General features: G+C 39.7%; 1 protein-coding gene across 3 annotated transcripts in view; it reads left to right on the top strand.

The window, feature by feature from the left end:
• JAKMIP2 (janus kinase and microtubule interacting protein 2) overlaps positions 1 to 24,214 on the top strand; it is a 130,272-nt gene that overhangs the window by 18,358 nt on the left and 87,700 nt on the right. The window lies entirely within an intron of this gene.

The raw sequence follows: 24,214 nt of genomic DNA, 5'->3' as shown, positions 1-24,214 counted from the left end.
GATGTTTATAAGTAATCTGTGTTTCTTTTTGTTAAAGCAATATAGGATATACATACATCTGTTGATTAACTAAATGATCTCAGTTCTCATTGTGAGCCCCCAATTAGAAAATGTTCAGTTTACTGATATGCTAGTATGAGTGAATGCTGAGACTCTCTAGTCATTAAATACTTGTACATGGACTAGTTCTAAAAAAATAATAAATAAACATTTATGTTTTTTACCACCCTGAGTCAAGTGTACAATATACAGATAATGTATTATAGAATTGTATATCTAAAACCTATATAAATTTATTTACCAATGTCACCCCAATACATTCAATTAAAAAATACATTTAAAAAAATTACTCTGCCTTGGATAACTTTAAACATTCAAAAAAATTACAGAGGCACTGGGAAGAATAGTGTTTAATATCAGAATAAACTTTATTATAAACATGCAGGTATGAGTATAACTATTGTTGGTATTGCTATTGGGTTTTATGTCTTTATTTCTTCACAGTGCATGTGACCTCCCCTTTCTTAGGCTCCTACTGATAGAGGCAGAAATGTAATATTGGGGACCAGCTAGAATTGTAAGAAATATTAATCATGCTCTGTTAACTGTGATTGCTTTGTTCTGATTAAAGAAGGCACAATCTAACCTGGCTGAGAGTTACACATGGGATCTAGAAGCTCACCTGGAAATGCAGCCCATCCTCCCCATCAGGGAGCTGCCTATTGTCATGGGAAAATTAACAACTTTGTTGCAGAAACCAGAGCCACCAGCCCTTTGAAGACCCCCAGCCTTAGCATATCCACAGGCCTTTGCAAATCTATATTACCAATTATTTTTTGGACTTACCAACTTGAACATCCATGGACCTTCCCCTTACGTTACAAGTTTCACAATCAACACCTACCCAGTTATTCAAGCATGAATCTCTAGTGTCACCCATGATACCTCTCTTTCATCCCTCTAATTAATCCATTCTAAAATCATGCTGATTCTCCGTCCACATCTTGATGCATCCTTATCTTCTCTGTTCTCACTGCCAGTACCCAAGTTTAGACCATCGTTATTTTTTTTCTGGATTATTTCAGTAACCTTTTAAGAGGTTTTCTAGCATTTGGTTTCTTCAATGTTCCTGGGTTTAACTAATAAACTCATGCTTGATCATGTTAATCTGATTCTTACAAGCATTCAAAAAGTCCTTGCAATCTGTGGAGTAACGCTCCAAATCTGTAATTTTCAAATCTGGACCCGTTTACAAGTCTTACATAAAAATATTTATGTCACATAGACATGGAACTGAATGCAAGTTTTTCCAAAGATTAGCTGTGAAGCTACCTTTCTGGACCTCAGTCTTTTAATATGAAAAATGGGAATTTAAAACAGGTTTAACTTATTAGGTTGTTGTGAAGAATGAGGTATAAGTGTACTCATGGTAAACTCTTGATATGTATTAATATGCATATATGACACAAAATGCACCTTTTCATCCCTGAATTCTGAAACGTTAGCCATCCTTACAGTTAGAATTGAGCCGTAACCTTTCCTGGGTAGTTTTCCTTGACCTAGACCTTTCCCAGCTCTGCCCCCAAAGGAGCGTTTATTAACTATCCTTTTATCCATGTTCCCAGAGCATTTTGTAATCCTATTAGAGCACATGTCTCAATCTATTGTTATTTATGGTTCTGTTTCCCCTACTGGAACCTAAGTGCTTACGGCCAGGGGCAATGGCTTGTTCATTTTGTATCCTGGGACCTAGCACAGGTCCTGGCATATAACAGCCATTCAGTAATTGTTCACCAATTGAATTTGTTAGATTCTTTAAACATTCTATGTCCCTCCTCATTATACTATTTAGAGGTTGTTGAGCTTAAAATTGAAACGGTAAGCCAGTGATGACAGTTTTTAATCTCCCATTGTTATGAAAGTAACTTCAGTTGGAATCATCAAAATGATATCCAGTCTCCAAAAACCAAGAAATGAATCTTTAAAAAAAATAAAGCATTTGATACCTTTAATTCTAAAACCTCAGAGTTTGTTGGCACAGTGAGGTCAGCGTAGTTGTATCATTGCCTTAGGAGGACTAGATGAATTCATTAGCCACATGGACAATATGATTTGGGCTTTCACTCTAGTCATCAAGCAGATGTTCAAACATTAGAGAATGGCTACGTGTTCCAGACACAAAAAGCCAGTGCCTAATGCAACCCTTAGCTATTCTAAGAAACCTCTTCAACAAAAAATACAATTGGTTGAGCACACAGAGACAGTGAGTTACACCAGATTCACCAATAATATTTACTAAGGAGTGAAGTAGTGTTTTTCCCCACTAAAAAGGTGATAAATCCGCAAAGGAAAGTATGAGAAATGCCTGCAGTGATTGGATTCTCTAATGTTTGCTCTAGGACAAGGTCTTTTTTTAAATTTGGAGGTTTTATATTTATAAAATAAATTGATTTCCAGCTTCTCTTGAAAAATCAGACCTGGCAATATTGGGTGGCTGCTTTCTTGCAGGCTAAGGCCCACTGTCAGCCAAGAAACAGTTGCCCACTTAAGAATGCTGTTGCCCTATATACTCTTCGCCATGTATATTTCCTGCCTCAGCTCAGTAGGACAGGCATTTGTCCTTTTGATCCCTTGCTCTAAACCTCAGTTTCCAAATCTGTAGAACTGCTATAGCAGCAACTCGCTTGTTGGGCTTTTGTAAGGATTCAATGCTGTAATCCATGTGAAGTGCCTCACCAAGTTCCTGGTGTTATAGTGAGTTCTCAGTAAATGGTTGCTGACTGTTTCTGCAGTTCTCTTTGAAAATCTGTATTTATTAAGCTTCTACTGTGTACCAGGTACTGGGCTAGGCATGGAGATATCATGGTGAGCAATACAGGCATGGGTCCTTCCTCTTGAGTGTTTACGGTTTAGCATCCAGAGAAATGTCAGTTGGCATTCTATGTGGCTTTTGTTTGTGTCATGGAACAAGGAGGGAGAAAAAGTCATTGGGTTCTTTTGGGAATCACTGCCCTGAACTGAAAGGAAAAGCAACAGGCGATTTTTATTGTTAATCCTCACCCTCGGATATTTTCCCATTGATTTTTTAGAGAGAGTGGAAGGGAGAGGGACAGACAGAGAGAGAGAAACATCAATGTGACAGAGACACATCGATTGGTTGCCTCTTGCATGCACCCGGACGAGGGCTAGGGTTCAAGCCTGCAACTGAGGTACATGTCCTTAACCGGAATCAAACCCGGGACCCTCAGTCCATGGGCTGAAACTCTATCCACTGAGCCAAACCAGCTAGAGCCAGACAGGCTTTATGAAAAGACATTTCAAACTAAACATTTGCCAATAGCTCTTTTTTTAAAAAAAGAATAGTTTATTGATTTTTAGAAAGAGAGGAAGGGAGAGGGAGAGAGAGAAACACTGATATGAGAGCACAACATTGATTGGCTGCCTCCTGCATGCCCCCTGTCAGGCATGGAGCCCGCAACCCGGGCATGTGCCCTTGACTGAACCAGCAACCTAGCGACAGGATGACACCTGACCAACTGAGCCACACCAGCCAGGGCTCCTCAACAGCCCTTCATTCTCACTGTTTCCATAGAGCTGCTGCTTCCCAGAACTCTCTGTCTCAGCATATGACCAGGTTATCCACTCAGTTGTTGAAGCCAAAATGCTAGGAATATTCTCTGATTCCTTTCTATCCTTTCTTCTATCCCCACCATGTTTAATTCATCAGCAAATTCTGCCTTCTCTTCTTACAAAGCACGCGGAGACCTGTCCACCTCCTACCTCTGTACTGCTACCTACCACTCTGGTCCGAGCCACCATCACCTCTCCATTGGATGACTGCCCAGCCCCAACCTCTTGCTTCCACTCCTTTACTTTTTTGCAAAGGGCCAGATAGTAAATAGTTTAGCTGTTTTGGACCATACAATCTGTCACAATCACTCAATTTTCCTCTTATAGCACAAAAGCAGTCATAGACAATACTTAAACTGCTGGGCATGGCTGTGCCCCATTCAAACGTTATTTACAGAAACAGGTTACATGCTGGATTCGGCCGTGGGTCATTGTTGTAGTTAGACTCACTTAATGTAAACCTCTGCAAAGATATCTCAAAGCACTAAGAGTACATCCTCCGTTCTCCTGATCATGTTCTGCATGGCCCTCTTGCTCTAGCGCCCCTTTTTACCCCAGCCACGCCATCCTTCATTCTGACTTTCAGACACATCCAGCTAATTCCTGTCATAGGTCATTGCACCAATTCCCTGAATTCTCCCAGATTTTAGCATGGCCTGACCACAATTCAGACTCACCTCAAATGACTATTAAAAATCATCCATCACTATCTTTTATTATATTTTCAGTATTTACCATCATCAGAAAATATTAATTTGGTTCATTTTGGATGGTGGTCTATATATACCTACTAGTTTGTAAGCTCAGTACCAGTCACAGAGCAAGCCTTACAAACAGACTTTTTGCAACAGAAAATAAATAAATGCTCCCGATCAGTGTGAAGCACAGCAGCACTTTAAGCCTGCAGTCCTTAAAGGCCACTGGAGCCTTATCAGTCAGTGCAGGCCCCGGCTTCGTTCTGTCCTCCTTGATCCACAATGGACAACTGGGGCTGGACTAAAAGGATGCAATTGTAAATCCCTTTCAACAGGAAAGAATTTAAATTTCAGAAGGAAAAAGAGTACAATCCATCTAACAAAGAGCCAGTATCATTGCTAAGTTTACACCGATTTCTGCTGTGTGGCTGGTCTTTGTCTGCCTACGACCCTTTGCCCATGCTCAATATCTGGAGGGAGGTACTCCAGATATTGAGAGAAAAGATCCCTCATAAAGAGATACTTTACAAAACAAGTGTTATATGTGGGGTGTTAATATTTTTTTTCTTTTTGTCTGAAGTGTAAAGGCCAGAAGATCCCAACTACATCTCTCAAAGGGATTTCCTTGACTTGAAAAGCTCTTTGTTTGATAAGCTGTCCTTTCTCTTCATTGAAAAATATAACCATTATTGTTATAGGAAGACAGGAAATCATTTAATATAAACATTACTATTATTATTAGTCTGCTCCAGCTGTCATAATAGAATGCTGCATACTGGGGGCTTACACAACAGAAAATTCACTTTCTCATAATTCCAGAGGCTGGAAGTCCAAGATCAAGGCGCCAACAGAGTTGGTTTCTGGTGAGACCTTTCTTCCTAATTTGTAAAAGGCCGCCTTCTTCACCTTCTTCAATGAGAAAGAATTTAAATTTCAGGAGGAAAAAGAGTACAATCCATGTAAGAAAGAGCCAGTATCACTGCTAAGTTTACACTGATTTCTGCTGTGTGGCTGGTCTTTGTCTGCCTAGTACCCTTTGCCCTCTGTGGTCTTCCTCTGTGCATGTTGAGAGAGAGCTCTGGTGTTTCTTCCTCTTTATAAGAGGGCACTGGTTCTGTTGGATTAAGGCCCCATCCTATGACCTCGTTTAACCTTTATTACCTCCTTAAAGGCCATACCTCCAAATGCAGTCATGTTGTGGGTTTGGGCTTTCACCTATGGAACACAAATCAGCCCATAACAATCAGGACCCTTCAAGTACTGCAGTAATATAGACTTCTTTATTTTTTTAAAATATATTTTTATTGATTTCAGAGAGAAAGGAAGAGGGAGAAAAAAATAGAAACACCAATGATGAGAGAGAACCATTGATGGGCTGCCTCCTGCACAACCCCCATTAGGGATTGAGTCCACAACTTGGGCATGTGCCCTGGCAGGAAATCAAACCGCAACCTCCTGGTTCATAGGTCAATGCTCAACCACTGAGCCATGCCAGCTGGGCAATATTTACTTTTTTTATTGATTAAAGTGGAAATACATGTATTTGTATTTACCTGCAACATGAGTGATGCCTTCCTTGGGAAATCTGTGTGCTTACTGTTTTTATCTTGTCAGCTCTATTACCTTATAGCCAGTGTCAATCTTGCAACTCTTAATAAATTGGAGATCAGAGTTTTCAAATAAGTGATTACTACATGTGAAATTTACTCTGACTGGAGAACAAAGGAAAACTCTCACCGAGGGGCCTTTTTCACACACAGTAACAACACAAAGGCACCCTCTGGGGATTGTGTCCCTTGGGTTAAGAAGGAAGCTGTTTACCACAAAAGGGTCCTTCTTCCTGCTGATTCTCACATGCATGGCCCCTTCAGAGCTCCTAGAGAGTTACTTATTTCCTGTTCTTTCATCTTCACTCAAGTTTATTTCACAATATTTGTGATCTTACCTGAGGAAGACTTTAGATCTGGGTAAAAGAGCAATTGCTTGAATGATCAAGGAGTATTCTTTAATCATTTGACTTTTAAAAAATAATAAAGGTGTATTTATCAAGCAAACTTTACTGAGTGCTTACCACGTAGGAGTTATCCTAATTATTTTAAGACAATTTTAGTCTTCATTTTTTGGCAAATATTTAACTGATAGGCCGTTCTCAGGTTATTGGTAAGTATTTGTTAGTGTAAATCTCAGTTTCATCCCCCAGGACTTGTTTGTGTTTCCCCATAAAATCTATTGTTCAGGAATCACTCAATGGGCCTACAATAGGGGCTGAGGGCGAAACTCATTTCCAAAGAGAATCTCTCATTTAAACTTCGATGCTATGTCCACATGGGGCTCTGTTTACAGCCATAGAGACACCTTGACAAGATTAAAAATATCCATCGTAAAAGTCTAAAATTTTTGTCCTATTGCAAGACCTATGACTTTAATGAACTGTGATTAATATTATAAATACTGTAATTATTTTTGTGAGGAGCATGGTTATTTTGTTTTAACATCTTTTTCATTAAAACAGCATTGCTGCAATGCTGTTTAATAGGTTTATAATATACTAGAGGCCTGGTGCATGAGATTCGTGCACTGGGGGGGAGGAGGTCCCTCAACCCAGCCTGCACCCTCTCACAGTCTGGGAGCTCTCGGGGAATGTCCGACTGATGGCTTAGGCCTGCTCCCCAGACAGCCTTAGCGCTGCTGCGGAGGCAAGAGAGGCTCCTGCCACCACTGCTGCTGCACTTGCCAGCTGTGAGCCTGGCTCCTGCTTTGAGCGTCTCCCCTTGGTGGTCAGTGTGTGTCATAGCGACCAGTCATTCTACCTTTCGGCCTATTTGCATATTAGCCTTTTATTATTTAAGATAACAACTTTGGGGGAATTATTTAAACTTTTATTTATTTTTTTAATACATTGGCCTTAGATAGTTTTTGACAATTTATTTATAAAAATTATGTTTCTCCAGTGAATTTTTGAGAATTTTAGCATGTTCCTAATACTGTCATACAAAGGGTCAAGTTGGAACCTGGGAACTCCCTATCATAGGCATAGTGTCCCCTGTCATGCAAAACATGACATGACAAGTTGGGGGAGACTTGTTTTTCTTTGTCAACCTAGATCCTCTCCTTGATATCTGCAGATACATTTAGAGACAGGCCAGTTCCCTGTGTTGGCTCATTTATTTGTCTTTTTTTTCTTTGAAAAACAAATGAGACAACTTGCTTAAAAAAAAGATGAAAGAAAAGGAGGGAGGGAGAAAACAGAGAAGGAGGCAGGGAAAGGAAGGAAGGAAAGAAGAAAGGGAGGGAGGGAAGGAGGGAGGGAGGGAAGGAAGGAGGAAGGATGGAGGAAGGAAGGAAGGAAGGAAGGAAGGAAGGAAGGAAGGAAGGAAGGAAGGAAGGACTGTTCAATCAGGTAGCTTATCCATGAATTATTTTCTAGGATAATGGAGAGACAATAAAGATAATCTGTTGGTGAGGTGGGCTGAGTTGAGTGGGAGGTGGACTGGGAGTAGGGACCTCTGCTCCCCATCTCAGAGCCTCAGTTTTGGCATCTAGAATATAGCACAATGACTCACTTGTAGGTGCCTGTCAACCCAGGTGCTCCAGGAAGCCAAGGCCCAGGCTGGACTCATTAGAGGGAAGGCCTGGGAGATAAGGGCGGGACTGGAGAGTGCCCTGCATCATCCTGCAGCGGGGGGCTCAGCAAGGTGGCGAGGAGTCCCTGAGCCACATTGCCTGCACTTCCCACTGAGCAGCCTGCCCTGGTGTGCCCACTGCACTGTCACTGACAAGGAGGTCCCGGGGGGAGCAGGAGACAGGACTGAGGCACAGACACAGGTATGGGTCTCCTTGTGAGACCTGCAGTGAGAGGTCTAGGGGGTCTCCCCTGCCAGAGCACAGGGCTCAGCTGTTCCCAGAATGTGATCAAAGCCCCAAAAGGAGGGGCAAGAAGGGGTTTATTTCCTGGGGCTGCTGCTCCAATGACCACAGACTGTCCGAAACAAACAGGATCATGTGCTCTCGCCATTGTAGGGGCCAGAATTTGAAATCAAGGTGTCTGGGGCTATGCTCCCTCCAAGGGCTCCAGGGGAGGTTCCTTCCTGCTTCTTCAGCTTCTGGGGGCTCCTGGCCACATCGCTTCAATCTCAGCCTCCATCCTTACGTGACCATCCTGTGTGTTCATGTGTCCTCACCCCGTTCACGTGCCTACTCTCACAAGTTCATGTGTCCACATGGCCCCACCCCCTTGTAAAAAAAAAAAAATCTGCTAACCCAGTTTTCTCTGGTGCTCAACCTGGACTTAATACCACCAGTGAACAGAAGATATTTTAACAATATCTAAGCTATAAGTTTTCTTTGAGATCAAAGTCAAATGCCTGCATTTTATTGTGAGAGATACACGATTCCTTTTTTTTTTAAAGGATTTCTCCTCCACATACACACCGACTCAAGTACTGTTATTTAAGTGCCATCAAGCAATTTTTGTATCTTCAACAGATCAACCTGCCTACTACATGAAAATTATTTTAAATTAAATGGATAATATAAGGTTTATTTAAACAGTGTGAGTGATGGAGAATGCTGGCTCAGCTCAAATGAGATAGCCTTGGCTCCAAGTCTGTCATACCTCCTTCAAGCTGTGTGATGCAGAGCAGTTCACCTAACCTCTCTGAGCCATAAGAAAAGGATCAACAAATATGTCCCTCTTAGTGTTGGTGTGAGGATTCATAAAATAATCTGGAGGATTAACACAGCAATTCATTTATTTATCACAGTTAACACTCAATAAGGTCAATTATGATTACGATTATTATTTGAAGGGTTTTCTCTCAGAGAAAAAGCCAAACATTGAGGATTAGGATGGTGTGTAAAATTCTAGAGGGAGAATCAAAATTCAGTCCTATTTCAGGTTATCAATGCTGTAAGTCAGCAAGTCTTGTAATAGACTTACTTTATGCCAAGCATTGTGCTAGACATTTTTCTAAGCTATTAATATTTATATTTCAACTAGAGGCCTGTTGCACGAAGAGATTCATGCAATAGGCCTGCCCTTCTCCTGGCTGCCGGCACAGGTTTTCCTCCGGCACCCAGGACCCAGGCCTTCGCTCCAGCCAGAGCCGCCTTCAGTCTTCCATCTTCGCTGTTCCAGCTGAGCTGCCTTCAGTCTTCTGTCTCCGCTGCTCCAACTGGAACCGCCTTCAGTCTTTCGTCTCCGCTGCTCTGGCTCACTTTCAGTCTTCCCTCCGCCACTTGGAGCCATCTTCGTTGGCGGATAATTTGCATATCATGCTGAATAGCCAATGGGAGGTGTAGTGAAGGTATGGTCAATTACCATGTTTGTCTATTATTAGATAGTATAATTAATTTGCTACTAAAAGAAAAGTATTATAGGGATTCTATCTAATAATAGACAAACATGGTACTTTACCATACCTTTGCTACGCCTCCCATGGGCTAATCAGCACAATATGCAAATTAACCACCAACAAAGATGGCGGCTAATTTGCATACTGTAGGCAGGGTGGGACAGTGCCATCCCACCTGTCCTGCCGCCATCCGGGCCTGCTATCTGCGACCCAGAGTGGTGGGCATCCATGTGCAACCCAACCCAGGGCGGCCGGGTGGTGCAGCAGCGATTGGCCAGCCCGCCCGGCCTCCATCCCGGCATCCCGTGTGCTACCGGACCCAGGGCGGCGCCCCAACCCCCATATCGGCCCTACTATGTGCGCGACCCGGGGAGGCACTGAGGTATCAGGCCTGCCATCTGCCACCCAGGGAGCAGGCCTAAGCCAGCAGGTGGTTATCTCCCAAGGGGTCCCAGACTGTGAGAGGGCACAAGTGGGGCTGAGGGATACCCCCCTTCCCCTCCCCCACCAGTGCACAAATTTTTGTGCACCAGGCCTCTAGTTATTATATAAAAACCTAAGCGACCATTCGACCAGTAGCTGTGATGCGCACTGATCACCAGGGGGCAGACGCTCAAAGTACAGGCATGGAAACATGGGACAGCTCCTTTTACAATGTTCCTCTTCACCAAGTTTATATATGAGGTTTTCACTTCAAGATTGGTTGCAGGACCCTAACTGGTTTGGCTGAGTGGATAGAGCAGCAGCCCGCAGACTGAAGGGTCCTGGGTTCGATTCTGGTCAAGGGCATGTCCCTTGGTTGTGGGCTCGATCCCAGTAGGGAACGTGCAGGAGGCAGCTGATTGATGTTTCTCTCCCATCGATGTTTCGAGCTATCCCTCTCTCTTCCTCTCTGTAAAAATCAATTAAAATATATTTTTTAATAAAAAAAATTGGTTGCAGTAATGCTGAGACACTTCCCCCCGCCACCTGTCATTTATTGATCACATACTAAGTAATAAACAGTGTGCTAAGGTTGGTTGTGGAGATAAAGGCTGATATCAGAGCTCTAGCTTTAGCCCTTTTAATTTTGCCAGGGATTCCCGGAAGATTTGAGAAGAACCTGTAAAGACTTTGGGATTATTGCAACCATCCCATACTACTTTTAAGTTGTCCAAAAGCTTTGAGAAATGCAGATATGCTGAGCAACAGTGGGAAAGACTTGGTACTGTAGGGAAGATCCATTGAGACTACTGGGTTCTAGCCTGGGAGAGGTTCTTAGTCAACTTGCAGAAAAAAAGAACATTTATGAAATTGGCTTGACCTTTAGAAGTAAGACTGTGACCATACCCTCTTGTCACAGCTGCCATGGTTACCACCCTAGCCCCTCCCCTTTCCCAGTAATGTTCAATCTGGTTTCATAGAGCACTGATAATATATATGCAAAAATATGCATATATGTAAAATATGCATATATATGTAATGGCAATCAGCTCTCAATTTCTTTTTTTACATCTGTGTAATTAATGTGTGTCATGCATTCTGATTATATAATTAGGCCTTAGATCTTAGTGCTACCTACATTTCTACTTTTATATGTTTTCCTTATAAAACATGCATAACAAGTACTCATCCATTTGGCTGAAGCCTGGAAAGCAGGTTAGACATGTGACTCAAGACAGCACCATATAGTTGTATGGATACAGGTCTGGTATCTAGCAAATAAGAACAACAAAAAAAAGGGAGGTGAGCTTTTATCTCCAATAGTCAGTTGTCCTTGGAACAAGTACGTACAGCTCATGGAACACAATAAAACACTTACTTTTATTTTTCATTGCTCCCTTTAAAATTTACGTTCTAGGCATAGTCTTTCTATAACTCTGGATAAGAAAGGCAGGGCTGTGACTTTTGTGGTTCATCTTAGGTAAGAGAAAAAGTCCTGTGATCTCTTTAAATTACAGGAAGTCTCAAAATGAGACTTTCTCATCCCAGAGGATGATCACACTCTGAATTTGATTTAAGGCTGGATTTCCCCCGACCCACAATGAAGGCTAGCCTCTTGCAGTATGTATGTGTGTATGTGTGTGTGAGGGGGTGCCCTTGTCTTTTTCTCACCCACCAACTCCCTCTCTGTGGTTGAGCATTGAATTTCCATACCACGAATGTTTCTTATAAAATATAAACTACTTAAACCCATTATATTAGTGTTTTGTAAAAAGTATATCTGTACATGTATGTGCTCAATAAGATACTTGTATCAACTAAGACATTTAAGTCACTAAAATTAATCCATCAAGAATCCTGACTACAGCCCTAGCCGGTTTGGCTCAGTGGATAGAGCATGGGCCTACAGTCTGAAGGGTCCCTGGTTTGATTCCAGTCAAGGGCACATGCCTGGCTTGCAGACTTGATCCCCAGTAGGGGGCATGCAGGAGGCAGCCAATCAGTGATTCTCTCTCATCATTGATGTTTCTATCTCTCTCTCCCTCTCCCTTCCTCTCTGAAATAAATTAAAAAAAAAAAATTCTGACTACCTTTAATGAGAATGTTATTTTCCAATAGAAGAATGAACACATTTCATGAGCAAGAATCTCAAAATCAGTCAGCAGCTATTGGAACAAATCCCCGGATGATACTTTAAATAGCTATACCTAGAAGTCTATTAAAGCTTAAATGCATTCTTGGTCAGAATATATACCTTAAAGATAACAAAAGTAGAAGAATGATGGAAAAATCTGTAGCATTTTCAACTTTTGAGGACTTCAATTCCAAATGTATATCTTCACCATCTCAGTTAAGGGAAATTAAAACCTCAGTGCTATTTATTAGGGATTTCTTCTTCATTTCGCCCTGCCTCTGGGAAAACAGTACTTGAATGTAAAAAATGAAAATTGAAATCCTTCTTTACTTATAATCCTGATTTATAACACTGAAAGAGCCAAGTTATAGCTGGGCTAGAACAAGATACAACTAAAAAAATTAGTGGTAATCATATGCTGCAGCTCTATAATTAATTTTATGAGGAGATGTTTTGACATTTAGGTGGGAAGTATTTTCATTCTACAAGATCAGATGATACTTAAATCAAATATATCAAAATGAAGCATAACGTTCAGAATTTGTTATTGTGACGACTGTTTCTGGAAATATTCTGGATTTTTCCCCTCCATTTTTGTGTTTTTTAGTGGAGATTGCTGGGACTGATGTCAGATACTCAGCAAATATCTTACCTAATAGGACAGATGCCTGTTTCTGTAGTAAGAAAGGTAGGTGAACACTGGTATGGTCTTACACCTTACATCTCTCCCTATCAGCCACAGTGTCTCTTCTGGTAAACTTTTCTTTTCCCTTGGGAACTCAGTTATGAAATACTAATACACAGCAGATATGTGTGAAAAATGGACCTTAAATTTCCTAAATTGCTACCAGTTACCTGAATATGTCCAGAAACAATACAGGACTCACACAAAATCTGCGTAAAAGATTCAACATCCTATTCAACATTGTATATCTTTAAAATCCAGGGTTTTTCCCAGCCGGTTTGGCTCAGTGATTGAGTGTTGACCCATGAACCAAGAGGTCATTAGTTCAATTTCTGGTTGGGGCACATGCCCAGGTTGGGGTACATGTCTGGGTAGGGGACATGCAGGAGGCAGCCAATTGATGTTTCTCTCTCATTGATGTTTCTATCTGTCTCCCTTCCTCTCTCTCTCTAAAAATCAATAAAAACATATTAATAAAATTTAAAAAAGAAAGTACAGGGTTTTGATTAAGTGAACTCTAAGATACCCTGTAGCCACTAATGTTCTTTAAATTAAATAGATTTATCTTTTGCAATGACTAAAACAAAATTTTAATTTTAATCAGGAAGTTAAATGAGCTAGAAAACCTCATCTCTTGAGACTTGTATTATATTTCTTTCTTAAGCCAGGTTAAGGAAGAAGAGGTGGGAAGGAACATTAGTTTATAGGAATTGCCTCATTTAATCTGCCTGAGGCTCAAGAAGGAGATGACACCCAAAAGAGTAATGAGTTGGACTACAGACTGAGACCAGAACTATGAAACTCCTGACTGCTAAACCAGTGCTCATTCTAATCCACGTGTTAACTTCATTATTTCATAGAAATCCTACCTACATTGAGTGACAGTCAGCAATGATTGCTAGAAAGTACAATAGCTAAAAACATTTAGTACCACCCTAACAGAATTTCAAGATGACCAATTATTAACAAAAGGTAAGCATTAAATATGGGAATTAAGTTGGTAGAAATATTTGAAAGATGATCCCAGTAATAATAACAAGCAACATTGGAGGCAGCTTTACTGTTGGAAGATCACTTTCATATTCTGTAAATTGTTGATGTGAGCTTCGTACCACCCACTTTTTTCAAGTAAGGGAACTAAGGCAGTTGCAGGAATTTGACCAAGGTGACATTGTTGGCAGAGCCAGTACTCACACTGAGGTCTGGCAGACGAGAAACACCTTAAAATAGAGACACCTGAATAGTAAGGATCTTGGGGGAGCCCTTATTTTGGGTGCTGACCCAGCATATGCAGAACCACAGAAATCCATTTGCAGGGATTCCCACTCTGCATGGTCAAACGAGTGGGAAGGCTGCCTGGGAGGGGGGTTTTGCTTTGTTTCCTTCAGCAGAGAATTTTCATCTCGGGTAGGTGTCTGCAGAGGGCCTCAGGGTGCTCCCTTCAGCCCCTCCCTTTGCACATAGGATGAGTCAGGCTCTGTGTTCACACCCATTAGAAAGAGAAAGCAGTTTATTAGCAGTTTGTTATGATCTGCATGTAGTTTGTAAATCTTACCCCAAAATCAATTTGTCAATAGCCTTACCTACAAAGATGCTGAAACAGCAGTGGCAAGTGGAAGGGTGGAAACTTTATCAGGAATAAATAGGAATACGAAAGGGCATAGGGAACTGAATGGAAAATATCAGCAACACTGATGTCGTGCAGTAAAGGCATAGAGATAATGGCATAGAGAGAACGGCAGATAATTCTCCTTTGTTCCTTCCCTTCTTTGTCAAATACAGAGCCCAGCGTGGACCGAAGTTGCCCATTTCAGTTTTTCTGTGGCTGATCTGCTCTCACAACTAAAGTGAGTGATATGATCATGAGTAAAGGTGTTTTTTTTCTATTTATTTGCATTCATTCCATAAGCATTACGTGGTGACATCTACCTGTCAACTATTGTGATCATCAATGGAAATGAAATGATTGATACCATCTCTTCCCTTAAGATCCTCAGAGATTAATGGATTTAAAAAAATCCTCACCTAAACCATGATTTAATTATGAGTAACAGTTTCGCACAAGCGATCTCTATCAATTTTAAACTCTGTAAGCATCTTAAAGATTTTAATTTTAGATATTCCCTTGAAGGTGTTGGGAAGACAGAAGGATTCTAATAAATCACTGAAAGATCATAATGGCAAGATGGTGTTGGATATGTCAGAACTTCATACTGTGAAATAGAAAAGTCCAAGCCTGAGATTAAGAGCACATTTCAAAGGTCAGACAGACCTGGGTTTAAATCCTGATCACATGAAAAAGTACCAGCTCTGTGACATTGTGCAAGGCACTCAACCTCTCTGAGCCTTGGTTTCCTTACTCAGCAGGAGTGACAGTACTGACTTCATCCGGTTTCTGTGAGGATTAATGACATGATGCAGGTAAAGGCTTCAGCACCTAGTGAATGTTCAATAGCATTTGTCATTATTATGAGCAGCAGTGGTACCCGTGGTGCTAGTATATTATTAATTATTATTATTATTAGTAGTAGTAGTATCTGAAAGATCCCAGCAAGCCCTATGTTTTCTCCTGTATCCACCACCAAGTCAGACAGGGGGAAATAGCCATATCTAAATTCTCACATACTCCACTTCTTAGAAGAAATGGAGCCATCTCTTTTTTTCTGTGTTGATAATACCAGCTACGGATAGAATGCTGGGAGCCCCACAAACACATGCTGAATGAGAACATTAAGAATTACTACAGCAAGGTGGGGGAAGGGCACAAAAATGGCAGTGATTCCAAATGAAGCCACTAATCTTTTTTATAGTTCTATTGGGTGTTAATGGAAAAACATGGAGTCACATGACCTGCATTCCTAGATACCATTTCATCAGTGCTTTCTACAGAGTCAATTAAATGTGCTGAAAACAATTTATCAGACATGGGCTAGAAAATGAAGATGGTAGGAATTTAGGGGTGCAAATCATGATTTTGTATTAACCACCTTTCTTAGAGCAACTCAGGGACAGGGGAAGAGATCACCCATGCACGATCTAATTTAGCTTGAAACTGCTCAGTGATACTTAGTTTTGCAAACCCACGTACTCCAACCATGTTCCAAGCTTTTCTGTAGCCATCCTTTGTATGCACAATGCACTGATCCCAATTGAAATGCTGAGTAGTTTGTTTCTGCAAGGTTCAAATTCTTGATACATCTTCTGAATACCAAACGCCCAGAACAATGCTGCCACACTGGCAGATGTGCAAATAAATGTGTTGTGTCGGGCTTCTGCCCTGATACCAAGGGCGGCTCATTTCCAAATCATCCTCAGCCCCAGATGGCTCAACACAAAATAGTTTTGAAATCTAGGTGACCTATATTTTAAAACCATTGTTGCGAGTAATTTGAAGGAAAATAATCTAGATTAAAAAAAATAAAAAGAGGCGAGCATTGCTGTGTTCTCTGGAACTCTACATCTGAAGCTGTGTTTTCTTGGTAAACGTAACTATAACATGACCAGGACTTTGAGATACAGTACAAAACCTCTGAGGCAAACAGCATGGTCCTGAAGGATCTGCTGCTTCCACAGCTCCTATGAAAGCTTCATCCAGAAGCCCTCCGAATAGTCCCCTTTATTGTGAGTCCCCCGGAAGTAGGGGGACTGTGTGGAATTCATTGTCTGGCCCTGGATGCTTTCAGAGCACTGTTCATGGTTACACCGGAAGAGCAGGGGTGACGCATGTCTGCCCTGAGCAGACCAGAATAGTAGCATTGCTTTTCTCAGAAGGCTAAATCATCTGCTCTCCCCCAAAGGATTTTCTTCATCTTTAATGACGTCTTTTCCTAAAATTCTATGCAATTCCTGTTACCATCCAACTAGATCCTCAAGGCCTCCTTGAACATCTCTCCATTCAAAATAGAACCAATATTGGTTTTTTTTTAATTCTTGTGATTATTTTTAAATTTATCGATTTGAGAGAGAGAGAGAAACATTGATTTGTTGTTCCACTTATTTATGCACTCATTGGATGTTTCTTATAAGTGTCCTGACCAGAGATCAAACCCACAACCTTGGTGTATCAGGACAACACTCTAACCAACTAAGCTACCAAGCCAGGGCTAGAACCAATAATCCCATTATCTCTGTTCATCTGGCCTTGGAGACTGACCCTCATTTCCTGTTTATTCACTTTGTTCCTGTCTAACAAACTTGCTTTAATTCTTCCTATCCCCTCTATCTGCTTATATTCTTTATTAACCTAAAATGGCCTGAAATCACATAGGCTTGACCCACAGTTAAAAAAACAACAAATACAAGTGCACTGGTAGGAAATGACCCAGCATATCACTCTGCAGAGACCATTTATTGAGCATTTTTATTTGCCGGGCATGATGCCAAACACAATGCCATGCACTTTGCATACATTATTTTTAAGTTTTGCAACTGTATTTCGGATAGCTGTTATTAGTCCTATTTTATAGATAGGAAAGTGAGACTTAGGGATGTTAAACCACTTCTGTGGTCTTGTAGATAATGAAATGGCCAAGCCCATTTCAAACCAGGCACAGCTGACCTTGAAGTCAGCTTCCCCGACCACTGCACTCTACTGCTTCCTCTGTAAGGACAAACCTTCGTGTTTGCTCTGCTGTGCTGGCTGGCAAACGGTTCCAGGGAATAAATATTTCATAGAACATAGCTTTTTATTTGACAGTCCCTAACCCTGCCTTAACCTTTGGAAATTATAACACTTTAGAGAACATAATGCTTGGTGATTTTTCTGTCCTCTATACTCCCTATCCCCCAGTTTTTATTGATGACACTTGAGCATCCTTTCAGTTTCCTAAATGCTGTCTCAAGCATCCTCTCACTTTGTCCTCATGAAAGATAGGAGGAGTTAAGCTAGGCAAGGATGGAATTAAGACTTTATAGATGAGAAAACAAACTTTGGAAGATTAAATGTGTTGGCCAGTGTCATGCATCTGTGGCTAAAACTGATGTTGGCCAACTCTTAAATCAGGAAAACCCTGACTTATACGGGAGAACTATCTATCTATCTATCTATCTATCTATCTATCTATCTATCTATCTATATCTATATATCCATTCATCCAATCTATATCTGGATAGTGATTAACAAGGAAAAGAAAACTACTGATCCAACTCTTTTAAAAATCAGTTCAAACTGCCCAGACTTATAAAGACTTTATGAATATGGAGCAAGTACAGGAAGATCTTTCTTCTATATCATCATTCCATGTAACACATCTGAGTTGGAGTTTGAACTGAGCCTCTTATTAGTTTGGTTGGCTCAAGAGAGTTAGTAAACCACTCCAAATCTCAATTTCTTATCTGATAGAGTATTTGAGATGGATTTAAAGAGCTGGTGCCCATAAAGACCTAGCCTAATTATAGGCACATAATAAGTACACAGCATATTAGATGTTATTCTATTTATTATTGTTATTGTTATTGGGGAGCATGAAAGACATAAAAAGAGACTGCTATACAACACCTTGTTTCACTATACCAAGCTGCAGGTGTGATAATAAATAAGAGGAAGATGACAAAAATAACGGTGCTAGAAAATGTAAGTTTGTCATGTTTACCTGGGCCTTCATTGATGAGTGTATGGCATGTTCGGTAGTAAAACAAAACTACCTTGCATTGTAAGCACTCAGAAATTTTAAAAAAACTGAATTATGGGTCAAATGTCTTTTATCCTCAGGGCCTAACTCAGTGTTTAAAATATACTAGCAGTAAGTGTTCAAAAGAATCAGAGAATTATGGATAAAGAACTAATTTACTTGTTTTTGTAATCCTATCATTTTTCAGTGAGCCAGCCACAAAATAAGCCCTCAGTTAAGTATCTGATGAAGTGGATTGTTTTTTTTTCATATAATAAACTAGAGGCCCAGTGCATGAATCCGACATCCCCCGAGGGGTCCCGGATTGTGAGAGGGCACAGGCCAGGCCAAATGACCCCACGGGTGCATGATCAGGGCCGGGGAGGGACTGTGGGAAGGCTCCAGGGCGTTTCTAGCCCATCTCACTTAGTCCCCATCAGCTGGACCCCAGCAGCAAGCTAACCTACCAGTCAGAGCATCTGCCCCCTGGTGGTCAGTGTGCATCATAGCAACTGGTCAAAGGGTTGGACACAGCATATTAGGCTTTTATTATAATAAATAGTATCTTCTAGATAGTGAGTTGAATTTGACTGAAGGCCCTTTGGACATGTGGGAAATTATAAGATTGTTTCACCACAGTATCTTCCAAATATGTTATGCCTCTCTTCTTTTGGGTTTTAGACCATTCATTGTATTTTTTAAAGAGCTGAGGTGTTTGGGATGCTAGCCCCAGGCTACTGTGAAAAGACAACTATTTATGATAGCTGGTGGATAAGAAAAAATGAGTACTTTTTAAGCCATGTGCCGTTCTTTCTGTAATGCACAATGATGGTTTATGCAGGCTGCATAATAAATGAGATACAGGCAGAGCTGTTGTTGCTGAAAATAGCTACATCAAAAGGCAGGGAAGAGTAGAGAGAATCATCTGGTGAATATTAAGGAGTATCATCTTTTTACTATATTTGGATCAATTTTTACTTTTTAAAAAAAATTGCCTATGACTGAACACACAGCAATGAAAGAAAAGAAGTTCTTTAAAAAAACAGTAGTGAGCAACCTTCATCCCAGGGTATTATCCAAAATCAATGCTATTAACCCAAAGAGGACATTGTACTAGAACACACCACCTAGAATGTACAGAGTCATTGTGCTAAACTCTTCCTCAGCCCTCTTTGAAAAGTTTTTGTTTTTTTAATCACACAAATGTTTCCTATTTTGGGGAACGTTTCCTATTTTGAGGAGAGTTATTTCACATGGTCTCCATGCTACCTTGAAAAGTCTTCTAGATAACATATGTGGGAGGTTGCTAATTTGTTGAGTTTAATTGTATTTTATCCTCTAAAGATGACATTTTCTCTCCCAGAGTAAGTGTGGGAAATGACACTGTTTTGTTTCTTAAATATTTATGTAAGCTAGAAAGTGGTATTAAAACCCCAGTATTTGCAAGTGTATAGAATGTTTAGCTAGTATATTACATGTCATGTAAATCAGCATGCTTACAAAATACACATATATCTGCACTTTGTGTATCTGAGTATGTATAATGTATGATATTGGTTTTCTCTAAATCTGATATTAAAATGAGAGTAACAAGGCATAAAATCCAAGTAGCTTAGAAAGACTACCCTATCAAAATGTAAAATTTATGGATGATATTCTAAAATTCCCACTATTTCCTTTCAATTCAATACTGTGTTAATGATGCATGGTTACATTTTTCAAAATTCAATATGTAATTAATTGCATAATATTATTTTTCCTCACCCACAAATGCTTTGCTAATGCTGGGTAACTATGTCAATGTAGTAATTGACATAGTTAATTGACATGTCATGGGGTAGCAATAAATGACATGAAATGGGGTCGTGGGAATAAAGAAAAGAAAAGAAAGATGCAAATAAAAATGAATTGTCCTATATTCCACTTTCAACTTTTAAGTAGATAATTCTTTGAAAAAATTAGTGGTCATGGCATCAACCGAGCAGTAAACTACACATTTATTTTATTAGACAAAACACCACACTTGACATCTTCAGCATCAGATGATTTAATTTCTTCATTTCACTTGTAATGTAACAAAAATACTACATTTTTTTGTTATGACTAACATTGTGTCATGTTATCCTTTCACTAGTTATACTTTGCTGGAGCTGGTCATTATTGGAAATCATCAGGATTTAGAAAATTAGGAAATCATTATGAGAAATTGTCAGGAAACAGCCACTGCTTTCACAAGGAACTACAAAATACAATAATTTTTTTTTTTTTAAAGAAAGGTCAGTGGGGAGAGAGGGGAGAGATAAAAGGGAAGAGAAAGGTAGAGAAGGAAAGGGAGAGATAATTAAAAAGAGCAAGCAGCCCTGCTGGCATGGCTCAGTGGTGGAGTGTTGACCTATGAACCAGGAGGTCACGGTTCGATTCCCAGTCAGGGCACATGCAGGGTTTCTTGGTTCTCTCTCATCATTGATGTTTCTATCTCTCTCTCCCTCTCCCTTCTACTCTGAAATCAATAAAAATATATTCAAAAAAATAAATAAAAATAAATAGAGCAAGCAGACTAGCCTGAAATCTGGTATAGCAAGTTATAACAGCAGCTTTTAAAGATTGCACAGGTATTTATAATACCATCAGGGTGAGAACTGCAACTAGAAGCAAAATCCTAAAATTAGTCATTTGCAGTAAAGTTGGATAGAGAGTGCAAACAGCAATTAGTTGATTTAAAAAAAAAATGTTACAGATATGAAGGACTCTATAAATATTTCACTGGCTTTAAAAAATTGAAACGTCAAGTACTTTTCTATATTGGTTTTTTTCCTCTTTGTTCTTATGGCTTTTGTGTTGATAGGAAAATTATAATCAAGACATTTCTTTTTTTATTAATTTAGAAGTTAGAGCATCTTTTTAAAAATGTGTTTAGTGTTAACCCTAGTAATTACATTCTTGAGTTACCAGTCTAACTTTAATCCATATATCTAGCTTCCTCCAAGTCCTTGAAACTTTATTTACTCTTCTTGAATTATAAAATTATGTGCTTTTATTTTGGTGAATTGTAATTATATACCTCATAAGAAATACTCCAACTTTTAAATAGTCAGTGCTAACCTGATCGGTTTGGCTCAGTAGATAGGGTGCCGGCCTGTGCACTGAAGGGTCCCAGGTTCGCTTCCGGTCAAGGGCAACCTTGGTTGCGGGCACATCCCCAGTGGGGGGTGTGCAGGAGGCAGCTGGTCGATGTTTCTCTCTCATTGATGTTTCTAACTCTCTATCCCTCTTCCTTCCTATCTGTGGAAAATCAATAAAATATATTTTTTTAAAAATAGTGCTCATTTAGATTTGCCCAGATTTTTTTTTTAATATATTTTATTGATTTTTTACAGAGAGGAAGGAGAGAGATAGAGAGTTAGAAACATCGATGAGAGAGAAACATCGATCAGCTGCCTCCTGCACATCTCCCACTGGGGATGTGCCCACAACCCAGGTACATGCCCTTGACCGGAATCGAACCCGGGACCCTTGAGTCAGCAGGCCGATGCTCTATTCACGGAGCCAAACTGGTTTCGGCTAGATTTGCCCAGAATTTTATCCTGTTCTTATTCCTTTCTGTATTGTTTTTCTTCTGCCTGAAGAATACCCTTTAAATATTTTTACAGTAATGTCTATTTTATCTTTATTCTTTTTGTTTGTTTGTTTGTTTGTTTTTTTGTTTTTTAAAAATATATTTTATTGATTTTTTACAGAGAGGAGTGAGAGAGATAGAGAGTTAGAAACATCGATGAGAGAGAAACATCGATCAGCTGCCTCCTGCACATCTCCTACTGGGGATGTGCCCACAACCCAGGTACATGCCCTTGACCGGAATCGAACCCGGGACCTTTCAGTCCACAGGCCGACGCTCTATCCACTGAGCCAAACCGGTTTTGGCTTATCTTTATTCTTAAGGGATATTTTCCATGGATACAGGATTCCAATTGGCCATTACTTTCTGTTAACATATTGAAAATATCATTCCACTCTTTACTGCTTCTCATTTGCTATTGAGAAGCTATTGGAATAACTCTTGGGTTTTGTGGGGTTTTTTGTAGGCAAGCTGTCTACAATATTTAAGATTTTTAAAAATTTGAATTCTTGCCAGTACTTATTAAACCTCTCGAATATATGAATGTGTATGTTTTAGCAATTCTGGAAAAAAAATTAGCCATTATCTCTTTAAAATTGCCCTGCCCCATTCTGTCCCTTGGATCTTTCCATGGCTCTGTTGAACATATGCCAGACTTTCCCATAAAGCTTCTGTGTCTTCTTTCATATCTTGGTCATTTGCATCTTTTGATGTCTCCATGTTTTCATTCACTGGTTCTCTCTTCTGTTGCACTTAAACTGTCAATGAAATCATCTGTTGGTTTTTAATTTTGGTTGCTATTTTTTTTTCACTCTTATCATTCAAATTTTGTTCTTAAATCTATTGTATTTGGTTTTTTAAATATATTTTCAGGTTGCCTTTCAAAATTTTCAGACTTGATTTTTATTTCCTTGAATTGGACCTTTCTGATAATTACAGTATTTGAATTCTTTGAGTGTTTCTGTTGTCTCTGCTGTTCTTATGTGTGCTATTTTGTCTCCTCATGTATTTGGTCATTTTGGGGTGTGTTCTGATCATGGTATTTCAATAATTGTTAGTAGAAATCATGTGAGCCCTGCAAGTCATTTTCCCTTTGCCTTCCCAGGCTCCCGTGGACAATAGCAATCTGGGATTACCTTAATGTAAATCTGGGTTTTAGATGTTCTGGGTTATCCAGATGAATCACAGTTTTTATGGATATTCATCTACTTTGCTTCATCTTTTCTTTTCCTATGCAGCACTCTGAGGTCCCAGCTTAAAACAAGAACAGTTTACTTGGATTTCAACTTTTCTCAGCTAGCCCCATTAGTCTATCAAAAACTCAGTTCAGCATTTTAGCCATCTTCCTTGGATCAACAAATACCATCAGACCAAAGCCTCTGAGTGCTCTGTGTTCTTGGACCTAGATTTTTATTTCTCCCCAAATATCAGCCTGCTAATTCTTTACAATCTGGGTTGCTATTTAATGCTTTTTAAAAATATGGGATGTTTTTTTCCAGGCTTTTAAATTGTCTGTTGGTTTTAGTTTTCTCAGGATTATCTAGTCTGCTATTAACTAAGTAGAATCCATTAACTAAGTAGAATATATTTAAAAATTTACCATTTTTTCCTACCAATAATTTCCTCATAATTATAAAAAGGATTACCTGCTCTTTTTTTTTTTTTTTTTTTAGATTATTTTAAGTGAATTGATGGATGTAAAACCTAAGAATAGTATATGGTACTTAGGGAATATTCAAACAAATTTATGATTTTTTTCTAATATTATTGCTGTTTGTAGCCCTAGCCAGTTTGGCTCAGTGGATAGAGTGTCAGCCTGTGGACTGAAGGGTCCTGGGTTTGATTCTGGTTGGGGCACATGTCTGGGTTGCGGGTTCAATCCCCAGTAGGAGGGTACAGGAGGCAACTGATCAATGTAAAAAAAGTGTCTTGTAAAAAATGGAACTCTGATATTAATGAAAAAAAGCGTCTTAGTTGGTAAACTCAAAAAATTAACAAATGTTAAGAAATTTTGTATTAGTATAATAAAAATATGCTAATTCTACAATCCTTGAAGTGAAAACAGATC

The sequence above is a fragment of the Myotis nattereri genome (assembly GCF_964212035.1).
Source record: "Myotis nattereri genome assembly, chromosome: 5".
Taxonomy (NCBI): Eukaryota; Metazoa; Chordata; class Mammalia; order Chiroptera; family Vespertilionidae; genus Myotis; species Myotis nattereri.
The sequence above is the reverse complement of the archived record's forward strand: the minus strand, read 5'-3'. Positions and strand labels throughout refer to the sequence as shown.